The following is a 14,737-nucleotide window of genomic DNA, read 5'->3' as shown; positions in this document are numbered from 1 at the left end:
CTGTAAATTCAGGTGTGTTTGCCCAGCCATGATGGAGTCTCCATCTGACAGGATATATTATGTCTCAGCTAGAGGGAAATGGAAAGACATTTCCAAAAATCAAGTCTATTTGTGAAGTCAAGGAAACAGGCAGATTTCTGTAGACCCCACCCTTAAAAGAATTCATTTTCTTAGTCTGAAGACAGAATACACAGAAATTATGGGTTCTCAGTCTCTTCCATGTGACTTGTTCTAAGATCAGATGACTTATTCTAATTTAATAAATACTATAAGTGCCTTCTAAAAGCACACACTGTACTATTTGTAGGCAAAGAAATATAAATGGCCTATAATCTAGATGGGGAGATAAAAACATGGATAAAGAAAATATAGCTGTGGATATAAAATATATGAGAAAAATATAATTAACTGACTTGAGAGGAGACAGGTAATTTAATTAGGTTAGTTTAAACAGAACATTTAGGGGCAAAAAGGACCCATTCAGGGTGTCCTAGGCTTGGAAAGCATTTGCTGTTATGATAGTAGGTGTGTTTTCCCAGATTCTTCTATTTTGTGTTCTGGACTTGGAATACATCAGCAGAGCAGACATTCTACAACACAGAAACAGACTTAGAGACTTAGAGAACACATTTATGGTTGTCACGGGGGAAGGATGGGGGGATGAGATAGGGAGTTTCGGATCGACATGTACACACTGCTGTATTTAAAATAGATAACCACCAAAGACCTACTGCATAGCGTAGGGGACTCTGCTCAATGTTATGTGACAGCCTGGATAGGAGGGGAGCTTAGGGGAGAATGGACACATGCATATATACGTCTGGAGCTTCCCAGGTGGCGCTAGTGGTAAAGAACCCGCCTGCCAATGCAGGAGATGCGGGAGACGTGGGTTTGATCCCTGGGTCAGGAAGATCCCCTGGAGGAGAGCAGGGCAACCCACTCCAGTATTCTTGCCTGGAGAATCCCATGGACAGAGGAGCCTGGCGGGTTAAGGTGCAATAGGGTTGCACAGAGTTGGACACGACTAAAGAGATTTAGCATGCACACACGCATACATATGACTGAATCCCTTTACTGTCCACTTGAAACTACCACAACGTTGTTAGTAAATTATACTCCAATACAAAATAAGAGGCTAGAAAATAAAGGTGTGTAGAGGGATGCCTGATGAGTATTTTCGGTGACTGAGATTAGATGTAGGCGTGATAAAAGCTGTTGAGTTTATCTCGCCCTTTGTCATGTGTCCCTGGGAAAGGACAAGTAATTAAGTGCCAGTGGCAAGGTGAAGAGGGAGGGTAGACTGGAAGTGTCTCTCAGGTAGCGTGTGTCTATATATCACAGGTAAAGAGATGGAGAAACCAAGAGGCCAATGGAACGTCCAGTGTACATTCAATGTACCTGTGGACATTGAGGAAAAGTTAATTATTGATGACAACTACAATGACAGTGAAAGGGATGAGAAAATGAAGCAAGTTGTGGAGGGGAATTAAGGCATCAAGGCAAAACTGTATAGGATAAATTATTTCAGGAAAACATAGAAACAGCTGGAAAAGGATATAAAGGTGATTTGGGGGGAAAGATAAAAAGAGAAGCAAATGCGACTCAAGGGAACATAGTGAAATTACTTAGGGAGTGAGAGAAAAAGGATATGAGAGAAACACCATTATTGAGAAAATTGAAATAATTGAGATGAGCAACAAACTAATATTTGATATTTCATTCTATATTTAATCTTAGCTGCCCAATTGTACATGACTCTTTGCGACCCCATGGACTGTAGCCCGCCAGGCTCCTCTGTCCATGGGATTCTTCAGCCAAGAATACTGGAGTGAAAGGCATTCCCTTCTCCAGAGGCTCTTCCCAACCAGAGATAGAACCAGTGTCTCCTGCATTGCAGGGAGATTTTGTACCATCTGAGCTGCAGGGAAGTCCCATTCTATATACAGACTCGAATGACTTCTATGATTGGGATGAGGGGAAAGATTCATTGGCTTTTTAAACACATTTTGTATACATTGACCCATAACATAAAGATATCAGGCGCTTTGGACCCTTCTGGGTGACTGTGGTGGCAAACGCCAATTGGCAGGGGCCATCCGTCTGACAGTTCAGAGGTTTACGTATGTGAGACCCAGGGGTGTCACTGGAGCCCATCTAGGAGGGGTTATCCTCAGCCCACACTTCACATTGGTCAGTTCATCAGTCAGGTCACTGCATTCCCTTTATAGCCTCAGAGTGACACGTGAAATGGAGAAACTGGAGAAACCATTCATTATATGATGGAGAACAATACACAGGAAGGGAAGTGGCATAAAAGCCTGTGAGGGAGGCACTGAAGCGTTTGAAAGGATATCTGCAGGTAAATAATAGTGAGCAGGTGTTCTCCCTTTATTACTGAAGGCAACACAGTTTGCCTTTGCCAGATGAGACTTTAGGAAGGACCTTCTGATTTAATATCAAAATTACGGCATATAAGTAACACAAAGCAGAAGGGCACTAGCATCCTACACCGTTCGTCAGAGAGGAAAGTGTTTGGGGAGGATATTGCTGCTGCTGCTGCTTCGCGTGAGTCGTGTCTGACTCTGTGCAACCCTATAGACGGCAGCCCACCAGCCTCTGCCATCCCTGGGATTCTCCAGGCAAGAGAACTGAAGTGGGTTGCCATTGCCTTCTCTTGGGAGGATATTAGTCACTAGTATTTGTTATACATGTAAAGACCCTTGACATCCTGGTGAAGACACAATGATGTGTTTATAGGCTCCTAAACACACAAATCATGCAGAGAGAAACCTGAATTTGCATATTAGCTCCTTTGGATATTATTGCTATAAGTGTGACCATATAGGAGAGTTCAGATTGCCCATGCACAATGTCATGGGCAATAATATCCAAAGTGTTAAACACAAACACATCTGCTTTATCTATTTCAGGCTTTATGATATCTTTGGTAAACACTGTAGACCAATTAAAAAAATAAAAGTAAGCAAAAACATTTTCTAATCACTTACAGTCCCACCAACCACAGTTAATATTTTTGGATTTCCCTATTTGTGTCTCTCTCTATGGAAATATACAGCTTGATTTTTAAAAATTTACTTTACTGAAGTATAGTTGATTTACAACATTGTGTTTATTTCTGAGTATAGCAAAGTGATTCAGTTATATAACAGACAGCCTGATTTTTAAAATGGATTGTTACTTTTCAAACTATATAGCCATATTCCACATACAGATGACTTTTTCTGGGCCTGTTGGTTATACATGGCCTTCTCTGGTGGCTCAGACAGTAAAGAATCTGCTTGCAGTGCAGGAGACCCGTGTTCGGTCTCTGGGTCAATAAGATCCCCTGGAGAAGGGAATGGTAACTCACTCCAGTATTCTTGCCTGGAAAATCCCATGAACAGGGCAGCCTGGCAGGCTACCATCCCTGGGGTTGCAAAGAGTCAGACATAGCTGAGCAACTAACTATTGGTTATATATTGCCTGGCCTAGAAGATAATGGTAAAGATAAAGAAAAACTAAGTCACTCAAAAATGCTGTGTTCATTATAGGTGGAAGAACTAGAAAACAATCTGTTATTAACTGGAATGGGGAAGGGTTTGGGGACTAAATCCAGAAAGAAATAGTGTTGGAGTTCTGGGATCCGGGAACAAGGTCTAGGTCAAAAGAAACTCCTACCTGAAGGGGACGCAGGTTCTAATACATGGTGATGACCCATGGAGGATGGAGGCAAGGTAGGACCCCTTTTGATGGATGTGACTATGGTCTAAGGTATAATTGTGCTGATGACTCACTCTACTATCTGGCTTATCTCCCTATCATCATCAGGACTTCAGGAAAGCTCTGAGAATGGTTCTCAGTTTCACAGTGAGTCCCATGGTTATTAAGGCCACATCCAAGCTTGGAACGGGGTAAGAGGAAAGAATGGTCTCTCTGCAGTGATCTGGTGTTACCTCAGACCTCTCTGAGAAAATAACATTTGAGACAAAGCCCATGGAGAATGAGGAGGAGGCCTTTCTGACAAAGAGAAGAGCAAGGTGAGCCCCCCAAGGCAGTCAGAACCTGATGTGTCCCATGAATACAGTGAGACCAGCGTGGCTGGAGCTCTCTGCAGAAGGGACGGAAGGTCAGGGCATGAAAAGGTTGGCAGGGACCGGGCTTTGTGGGACATACTAGGGGCTTCTGTAATTTATCCTCAGTGCAGTGGGAAGCTCTGGGAGGACTCAGAGCATGAGAGTAAAGAAATATAATTTTAACTTTTAAAAGAAACCCTGGCTTCGGTGTGGAGAAGGGATAGGAGAGGGGCAAGAGTGGATGAAGTGAAACCAGCCTGGGGGCTGACTGGTGACTCTGGACTAAAACGCTGGCAGTGGAGACTGAGACGTGGACACACCAGAAATATATTCCGGAGGCAGAACTCATAGGAGCCTTTCATAGACTGAATGTGGGAGGACGAGTGAGAAGAGGGTGTAAAGGAGAACCCCCCACATTCTAAAATAAGAGGATGGATAACCAACAAAAACCTATTGTAAGCATATGGAACTCTGTGCAGTGTTATGTGCCAGCCTGGATAGGAGGGGGTTTGGGGGACAACGGATTCATGTATGTGTATGGCTGAGTCCCTGCATTGTTCACCTGAAATTATCATAACACTGTTAATCGGCTATACCCCCCCCCCAATGTTTTTGATGTTTAAAATAAAATAGAAGGAGGTGCCATTGACTAAGATGCAGGAGCATGCGGACGGAAGCAGAGTGCGGCAAGGCATGTGTGCAAGAAAGTGTTCAATCTGAGGTGCCTCTGAGACTGTAAAGCAGTGATGTCAGGAATGCTGGGTCTACATATGCCTAGAGCCCTGAAGATAAGGAATGGATGGAAATGTACAGGTGGCAGTCGTAGGTACAAGGCAACTTTTTAAAAGTTGTGTTGAAAGGAGATCATACTTGGAGAAGTGGCCCAAGCTTCCTCCCCCAGACAGAGGGGTCAGGGAGGTGGGGGAAACCTGTGAGTAGCTTTCAGTGGAGGCCGAAACAGGGCAGTTTTCCAGGAAAGAAGGGGTGGTCTTTGAATTGAAAGCTTCTGAGAGGTTCAGATGATATTGGAAGAAGCATTCAATAGCTTTGGAATATGAAGATAAGAATGATCTTAATAAGACCCTTCTCAGGGGAAGGTGAGGATGAGGAAGTGAAGTCAGCTGCTCCAAACAACTTTTTTGGGAGAAAGTTAGATTTGTGTAAACAAATACAGTCAACAGAGTATTTCAAATATAGGCGATTGCAGAAAATATTTACAGGCTGAGGAGAGTGGCCCCCTAAAGTCAGAAACTGACAGTAAGGGACAGAAAATAACTGATTTAACATACTCAGTCTTGAAGATAGTAAAAGGGGACAAGGTTTAGAGAACACATGGAGAGAAACGGCCACATGATATGAGGGAAGAAGGAACTGAAGGTGCAGGTGGAGGTATGCTTGCAAGTTTGGGCAAAGAAAGAGGAAGTTTCTATCTAATAGCTTCTGTTTTCTTGCTTCTAAGAAACAAGTTTGCTGGCTACCAATGAAGAATAAAGAAAAGGTTTGATGCAAGCGAAAAACAATGAGCTAGTCCTTTTGGAGGGTAGGAGAGTAAACTGTCTATAGAACTAGTAGGATAGTCAGGGATGGTTGCAAGCACTTGTGAAGGGGTGATCATGAGTCTAGAACAACATCAGCATGGTCAGTTGTGTGATTTGCAACAAAGCTCAACAAGTAAGGGAAAGCCTGGATCAGCCAGGGGAGCGGGCTCATCCGTGGCTCTGCGTTGTCTAGTGGATGTGATGGGAGATAAGATGTGTAATGGTGTTGAAAGTACATCATCCGACAGCAATTGGTACAAGGGCTGGACCATGGAATCTAGGCAAGAAAGGAGAGAAGTAAAGACAGCAGGAGACATTTTATCGGTATGAAAGAACTAGGGAGGGGACATGGGTAAACCTATGGCTGATTCATGATGATGTCTGGTAGATACCAATGCAATACTCTAAAGCAATTATTCTTCAATTAAAAATAAATTAATTAAATTTAAAAAACTACTTAAAAAAAAGAGCTAGGACCAAAAGACCCTGCAATGAACACAAAGAAATGCAAATGTGGAGATCAGAGAAAAAGAGCTAGAAAGGTGCGGTGTGGTGTTTGGAGAGTGGGATGTCTTACTTTCTGATTGTGGAAGGGGCTCAGTGTCTGAGTAACTAGCTCCAGTGGTCATCTAAGAAGTGGCTGGCTGAGGTCAAATGGAGGGATTTTTCCTGGCTATAAAGAAATAAAAAGTGTAGTAGGAATACTGATGTGACCTAAGCAGAGCCAATCAAAGTCATGTGAGAAACAGCATCCAGTTCTTTTCTTTGTGACTATGGCTGGGCAGATTACATATGCTGGGAGATCCCAGTGGCTTTCTTCATCACTGATTGGGTAGAGCCTCCTTAACTATTAATCCAACACCAGAGGAAAACAGAGCTAAAAATGGGGAAAGAGACAAGGTGCTGAGCATAATCTTTGAACCTACCTTTTCTGAAGTCTGACTGCCTGTGTGTCAAGAAAAGATTCTTTTGTCCCTGGCAAATACAAAGCATAAACTAATACAGATGGATCTGTTTCATACAATCTATGAAAATGTAACAGATTTGGTGCTTACCTACCTAACAGCCATTCTCCTATTTTTCTTTGCAGGCAGGGTTGTTGTCTGTGGCTACTCTGTAGGTCTATAGAAATGTCTAAGTCCATCACTGCTATTGCAACCCTCTGGCCAGTGATGCCAGTAAAATATGAAGGAAAATCTGCTGAGGGTGGGGAGAAGTGTATAGGCACGTGTGCATGCATGCTCAGTCACTAAGCCTTGTCTGACTCTTTGTAATCCCAAGGACTTTAGCCTGCCAGGCTCCTCCTTCCATGGGTTTTTCCAGGCAAGAACACTGGACTGGATTTTTGCCATTTCCTTTTTGGGCATCTTCCTGACCCAGGGATCGAACCCACATCTTCAGCATCTCCTGCATTGGCAGGCAGGTTCTTTACCCCTGAGCCACCTTGGAAGCCATGGATAGGCATACCTCATTCTATTTTATTTTTTATAAATTGCTCAATTTGTAGCAACCTTGTGTCAAGCAAGTCTAGAAATGTCTTTTTTTTTCCCCCCAACAGCATTTGCTCACTTTGTGTCTCTGCATCACATTTTGGTAATTCCTGCAATACTTCAAACTTTTTCATTATCATCATGTTTGCTATGGTGAAGTATGATGAGTGATCTTGGACCGTATTACTATGACTTGCTAAAGGATCAGAGGATGGCTGGTATTATTTAGAAATGAAGAAGTGATACTTTTTTTTTTTTTTTAAGAAGTTATACTCTTAAGTTAAGGTTTGTACATGGGTTTTAAAGGCATCATGCTATTGCGCAGTTAGACTATAGCACAGTAGAAACATAACTTTTACACGTACTCGGAAACCAAAAACTTCACGACTCACTTTATTGGGCTATTCGCTTTACAGTGGTGGTCTAGAACTGAACCCACAATATCCCTGAGGTGTGTCTGTAGTGAACTGAGGAGTGTGATGACTGATTTCATGTGTCAACTTGACTAGGCCGTGAAAGCTTTTTTCACTCAACATTATTCTGGGTGTGCCTGCAAGAGTGATTCCAGATGAGCTTAACTCTTGAGTTGGTAGATTTAATGAAGCAGATTGCCCTTCTCACTGTGGGTGACTCTGTTGAGGCCTAAATAGAAGGCAAGAGGATCTTCTCTCTCTTGCTGATGGTCTTCAAGCTGGGATACAGAACTTATTGCATTGTCTCTCCTGGTTCTCAGGCCTTTGGACTATAGATTACAGGACTTAGTCTCCATAATTGTGTCAGCCAATTCCTTATAATAAATCTCTTTTATATCTTGTTGGCTCTGACTGATAAAAGTAGTGTCCCTCAGAATATCACATTTCCCCAGAAACAGAATGTGACCTTATTTGGAAATAGAATCTTCGCAGATGTAATGAGTTAAAGACTAAGATGAGGTCCTACTGGAGTGGGTGGGCCCTACATCCAACGACCAGTATCCTCTTAAATAGAGGAAAGGATGAAGAAGGCCATTTAAAGACATACACATGAAGAAGGCCATGTAAAGACAGAGGTAGACACTGCAGTCCCATGGCTACAAGCCAAGGAATGCCAATGACTGCGGAAGTCACCGGAAGTTAGGAAGAGGCCCAGCAGGATTCTTCCCTAGAGACCCGAGGGAACCTGGCTCTGCCAGCACCTCGGCGCCAGACTTTTCTCCTCCAGAGCTAGGAGTGAATAAGTTTCTGTTGTCTTCAGCCAGCTAGTTGGCAGTCATTTGTTAGAACAGTCCTAGGAAACTAAAAAAGGGAATTTCTGGGAAAGGTCTCTTCACCCAAAAAAGAGACTCAGAGGGAGAAGTGAAAAACTTGGTGGGTGAGGAAAACAGTAAGTGATGCTGTGTGGCTGGGGCACAGGCAGAGAGATCGGTGAGTCAAGGCCCAAGAAGAACCGGAAGTGGGACTGGACGCAGCCAGCTGTCCCCAGAAGGGATGCCCGGTGGGGTGAAGGAACAGGTGGATGGAACTATGAGTTAGGTCATGTTCTTTTCACATGCTGTAGATGATGGGGTCCTTTTTACGCTGAGTGTTGGCTCAAGTAAATTACTTGCTTCCCCGCTGGCAATTACTGAGATTTCCCCGGTTGGGGGTGGGTGCTGCCCTGCCCCGGCCGTTAATGGCTGCCCTTCCTCTTCCGGTAGCTCAGACTCACTGAGGGGGGAGGCCAAGGGGCTTTGACAATAGATGACAGCCAGCCTGTCGTCTCCTTTAGGATGACACGCTTGCTTCCTCAGACGCTATTTCATACCATCTGATCTCTGGCGCACATTTGGCCTTTTCTATACACCAAGTTCTGCCCGGGGATCCCATCTTCCCCTCCAAAGTTATCTTCCAAAGACACTTTAAAAAGTGAAATTTCCTTTCTCTGGAGCCTTTGTCTCTCCCCTTTTAACAACATCATCTCCTCTTTTCCAGTTCACATCCCTAGAACTCGATCAATTCACTCTAGACTCGGATGGACAGACAGCCATGTCCAGATGACACAAACGTGCATTATAACAGGGACCCTCTAGATACACAGTTTCAGGGAGCACAAAGGCAGCTGAGGTAGGCCTTTTTGAAGAGGGAAGCACAGTGTCCTGAGAGGAGCAGGTCTTTGGAGTCTCACCTACTTTGAATTTAGGGTCCATTCCATGCTGACTGCATGGCCTTGAGCAAGATACTTAACCTTCTGAGGCTCAGTTTCACCATCTGAAAATGAGGATGATACTAATACCTAGCAAACAGAATATAGGTGAGTATTAAATAGGTAACATATGAAAAGTACCTCATGTGAAGCCCGGTACACAGTTCACCATGGCTCTTAATATTTAGAGCAGGATTTCTCATTCTTGATACTATGAACATTTGGAGGTAGATAAGTTCTTTTCTTTAGGAGACTGTTTTAAGCATTGTAAGATGTTTAGCTACATCCTGGCTTCCACTCACTAGATGCTAATAGCCCTCCACACCCCCACACCCCTGGCTGAGAACCACTGCTGTAGAATCAGGTGGGAAGGTCTTTGTACACCTCTTAAGAAACAGAGGTGGAAAATTTTCTATCCTGTCTACATTTAAGACAGATTCCACACAAATGGCTTTGTTATTACTAGTGGTTTTTCCTGGTGGTTTAGTTACTAAGTCTTATCCGACTCTTTGCGACCCCATGGACTATAACCCATCAGGTTTTTCTGTCCATGGGATTCTCCAGGCAAGAACACTAGAGTGGGTAGTCATTTCCTTCTCCGGGGATCTTCCTGACCCAGGGATCGAACTCAGGTCTCCTGCATTGCAGGCGGATTCTTCCTATTTAAGTAAAAAAGAGATCATTCTTCTTTCCAAGCACTAAAGTATGTATCTTTCCTGATGCACTTCAAATTTCCCTCTTGATGGACACAGGGAGGTGAAGTAATGATAGGACATGAGAGTGGGATCCAACAGTAGAATCACTTTCCAGTGGTGGCACTTCTTTGATGTCTTATTTTTCCCCGTTTAAAATTCATGTTAATTTTGATTTCAACCCAATTGTATAGTCATCACTGCCTTCATAGAAATGTATTGGCCCCTTTCCCTTTCTCTGAGTAAAATAACAGGGGACAGTGTTTTATCCTAGATTTTGGGTCCCCAGGCATACAACCAGCCACCCAGTTAAAACAGAATGCTGTTATGTGGATGCCCTTTGAGTTTTTGGTGGTGTTTCCTTCAAAATCTATTAGGCATATTTTATTTTATGGGTTAATTTCACCAACCAGTTAAAAGTCCTCTTACATGACCTGTGTTTCCTTTGCTTCTACGTTGCTTTTTAGAACAATGGCCTTTCAAAAGGGGGAGAAATGTTTCAGAATCCTTAACAATTCAACTTGAAAAAGGTAATGCTATCAAAGAATGAAATAAATGCTGAAATAACTCCCCCCACAACTGATCAAACACGATCATAAGTATTTGGGAAAAAGCTGTAAAACAGTATGAGTCCTAGTAGACATTTCATTCTTGTACTCTGTAAAACTACATCAAAGATCCAGTCTCTTTGCCTCTATGGTCAGTCTCTGAACCCCTGTCAGACCACAGAGAGGAACCTTATGTTAAATGTTAATTCTCATTTACAAGATTTAAGGAGCTACTTCTGAGAAAGCTATTGTTCTGTCAGCCCATTGGAAATGCCTGTACAGAATTAAGGTGTGGGTCACCCAGCTGAAACTGATGTCAATGGTTCAGTTATTCATTCATGCTCTTCAGACTCTTGGACATACCTCCACTGGTTTCCAGGCAACCGCAGCTCAGGGCAGTTAGTATTCATGCTTCATGAATTCTACATGTGAGTAAGAAAGGGATCTTCACATTTTAATGAGCAGGCATTCATAAGCTGAGCTAGATGATAACCTTTGTTATTAGGTAAGACAAAATATGGGGAGGACCTTTACCATCTTTCAGAAAGTGGATCAATGCTCTTTTCCTGAAAAGACTTTGTGCTTACAGGGGACAACCCTACACAACACAGCCTCGAGCAGGATGATATGGAAAATCTCAGAGAAGCCCTTTTCATTGGATGGACCGGGATTTATAAACCCTGCTTCTCAGGCACTTTCACTCCTTGTACTGTAGGAAGAGAGATGCCAGGAGCAAACAAGAAGGTTTCTACATTAGGGTTATTTAATCATTGTGCCCAACATCTACAACTGTTCATGTGCTGTGCTTAGCTGCTCAGTCGTGTCCAACTCTTTGTGACCCCACTGACTGTAGCCCACCAAGCTCCGTTGTCCACGGGGATTCTCCAGGCAAGAATACTGGAGAGGGTTGCCATGCCCTCCTCCAGGGGATCTTCCCAACCCAGGGATCGAACCCTGGTCTTCCATATTGTAGACAGATTCTTTACCAACTGAGCCACCAGGGAAACCTGCAAATGCTTCATGCCAAGAGACAAGTCAAAGTGCTGGGGAATGTGGCAGGGGTTGAGGTGGTGGCACGCTTGGTATTACTCAAGGTGGCTCTGTTGGCTGTGTAGGAGGCATATGAGTTGGGGGAGGGGGCTAAACCAGGGGGCCTACTGAGCTGAGATCGGAAGAGGCTCATTTGCTATGGATAAACGGTGAGGATGAAGTCTTATCTGCAAACAGCATGTGATATCACTTATATGTGGAATCTAAAATATGGCACAAACGATCCTATTACAAAGCAGAAACAGACTCACAGATGTAGAGAACAGACTTGTGGGTGCCACGAGGGAAGGCCGGTGGGGGAGGGGTGGACTGGGAATTTGTGGTTAGTAGATGCAAACTATTACATATACAGTGGATAACTAGCAAAGTCCTACAGTATAGTGCAGGGAACAATATTCAGTATCCTGGGGGTAAATCATAAAGGGAAAGGATATAAAAAAGAATGGATATATGTGTACAATTGAGTCACTTTGCTGAACAGCAGAAATTAACACATTGTAAATAAATATACTTCGATAAAAAGAAAAAGACTGTAGTCTAAAATGGATAGTGATAAGATTTTTTTCTCTCTCCAGATGTGCCTTTTGTGGATGCTACTACTCCGGGAAGATCAATGTCAGAAAGGAAACCATGGGAGACTAGGAGTTGTTGTTATATATTAGGAAGGAATGATATAATAAAAACATGCTCTTAGAAAAGAACAGTCACCTTACTTATCTATGCATCTAGACTTGGAAGATTATGGCAAGTGTTTGTTACATAAACAGTAAAAATTCTAGCTCACAGTTAAAGAATTGTTAGGAATTGACAGAATAAAGAACTACCTTATTCATCTGCTTTGATGATGAATTTCAGGTTCACAGTTTCAGATTTTGCTAAAATAAACTCTGTACAGATTTAAAAGTCAGGTTTTGAAATTTATAAAAAATCAATTGATGGTTAAAATACAAGCTAAAATAATAAACAACCACTCATAAGAATATACTCACATTAAAGCACATTATTAACTTTCATAAACATCGTAACCCTTAGATTTTTGATAGGAAAATACTGTTTCATCCATTCTTATGATGATCACAATTCTTCAAACCATACTTAGGAAAAGATAAATAGCATTCTGCAAACTTCTGGGGAAACAGAGAAGAAATCAACCAACAAAAGATCGCCCAACAGGGAGGGACATAATCTGGGAAAGCGAACAGAATTCTTACTTTTTCTAAGGCATTTATCTTACTCAAAGATCAACATAGCACATACGCTCATATTTTTACAAACTTCTTTTTCACTTCTGAAATGTTGTTATCCATACAACAGTAGCAAACCAAAGACACAGGCATGTATTTTGTTGTTTTCATATATAAAGTACTTATGATTACTCTATTTTACAGTGTGTGCTAAGCTACTTCAGTCATGTCCAACTCTTTGCAACACATAAGAGATGTGTAATATGTACTTAAAAACAAATGAATGATCATTATAGGTATAAAAGGGGCACAAGAATCACTAGGATTTTTCACAAAAGAAAGGAATACTTCTCTGGATACTGAGTTTTGCATTTAAAATGAAGTTAGAAGGTTGCTTTTCTTTTAAAAAAATTGACTATAGCTGGTTTACAATGTTGTATTAGTTTCAGGTGTACAACAAAGTGATTCAGCTACATATACATGTATATGAACACATATACAACCATGCAGAGTCAGCTGAGTCCAACTCTTTCTGACCCCATGGACTGTGGCCTGACAGGCTCCTCTGTCCATGGAATTTTCCAGTATTCTTACTTATACTGGAAATCCCGACCCAGGGATTGAACCCACGTTTCCTGCATCTTTCTTCACTGGCAGGTAGATTCATCACCACTGAACCACCTGGGAAGTCTGAATACATATACACCTTTTCCAAATTCTTTTTCCATTGTAAGTTATTCCAGTGGCTCAGACTGTAAAGAATCTGCCTGCAGTACAACAGACCTGAGTTCCATCCCTGGGTGAGGAAGATCTCCCAGAGAAGGGAATGGCTACCCACTCCAGTATTCTTGCCTGGAGAATTCCATGGACAGAGGAGCTTTGGAGGGCTACAGTCCATGGGGACACAAAGAGTCTGACATGACTGAGCAAAAAAATATTTTTTAATTTTATGGGTTATTATAAGACATTGAATACAGTTCCCTGTGCTACACAGTAGGTCCTCATTGTTGACCTATTTTTTCTATAGTAGCATGGATCTGTTAATCCCAACTCCTAGTTTATCCCTGCACACTCTTAGTAACCATAAATTTGTTTTCTATGTCTGAGTCTATTTCAGTTTTATAGATAAGTTCACTTGTATCAGCTCTTCAGATTCCACATATAAGTGATAATCATGAGATAATTGTCTTTCTCTTTTTGAGAACTTAGAGTTTTATTTTATATCAGTTCTTATTCTTATACATGGTATTTGAATCATGTGATTTAAAAAATCCAGAACAAGTTTATGTACTCTCTTAAGAAGTGCTAACAGTGTCACTATGTCTAGAGAAATTTTTTATTTCACATCCAAAACAAACCGTTTCATAATTAGTTATAAATATTCATTTTGTAATTATTAAGGAGAAAAAAGAAGAGAAATCCTTGCCTTAAAAAGTCCCCAGCTCTAGTGTTGATTCTGCATACCATTTAGCTCCAAAATTCTATCAGTCTACAGCTTTAGACATCATTTCCAAACTTATGCTTACATCAATAAATGATGTTTTTGCATAAATAGGTTTCAGAACCACAAGGAGCTATATCTTTTAAACTCTAGTTGAACAGAAATAGTGCTAATTTTAGCATCGACCTAAACATAAACTTATTTGCTATGAAAAAAAAATGTGTGGACTTATAAATAGCTTACTCTCAGGAAATATTTTAAATAGAAAACTCTCATGTTATGTTACAAATATATTCCCCTTATAGGATTAAATTGGAAAGCTATTTTACAATGGCAGTTTGCTGCAGTCGAAAGATATGACAACATTCTTGTTCTGTCACTTACCAGAAATATGACATTAGCAATTTACCTTAACTCTTGGGATCCTAGTTTTTATCTAAATAAAGAGGGAGATAATAGCTAAATTGAAAGGTTGTTATGAAAATTAAATAAGATGATATTTGTGGAGCCTCTGTTTTGGTGCTTGGCATAGAATGGTACTGGCTTCCCTGATGACTCAGC

At 41.7% G+C, this 14,737-nt stretch overlaps 1 protein-coding gene and 1 long non-coding RNA gene across 26 annotated transcripts in view; one reads left to right on the top strand and one right to left on the bottom strand.

Annotated features, from left to right (window-relative positions):
• The window catches only part of DTNA (dystrobrevin alpha), a 419,063-nt gene that overhangs the window by 207,016 nt on the left and 197,310 nt on the right, over window positions 1–14,737 (bottom strand). The gene's annotated exons all lie outside the window — the stretch shown is intronic.
• On the top strand, window positions 8,024–12,382 carry LOC139030442 (uncharacterized). 2 transcript variants are annotated; one of them, XR_011482811.1, is made up of 3 exons: window positions 8,024–8,591; window positions 10,421–10,483; window positions 12,127–12,382. It is a non-coding gene; the product is annotated as an uncharacterized lncRNA (long non-coding RNA). The 2 variants fall into 2 exon arrangements; XR_011482812.1 differs by lacking the exon at window positions 8,024–8,591 and adding an exon at window positions 8,599–9,369.

Source organism: Odocoileus virginianus, chromosome 22, assembly GCF_023699985.2.
Source record: "Odocoileus virginianus isolate 20LAN1187 ecotype Illinois chromosome 22, Ovbor_1.2, whole genome shotgun sequence".
Classification (NCBI taxonomy): domain Eukaryota; kingdom Metazoa; phylum Chordata; class Mammalia; order Artiodactyla; family Cervidae; genus Odocoileus; species Odocoileus virginianus.
This window is presented reverse-complemented; position numbering and strand designations above follow the sequence as displayed.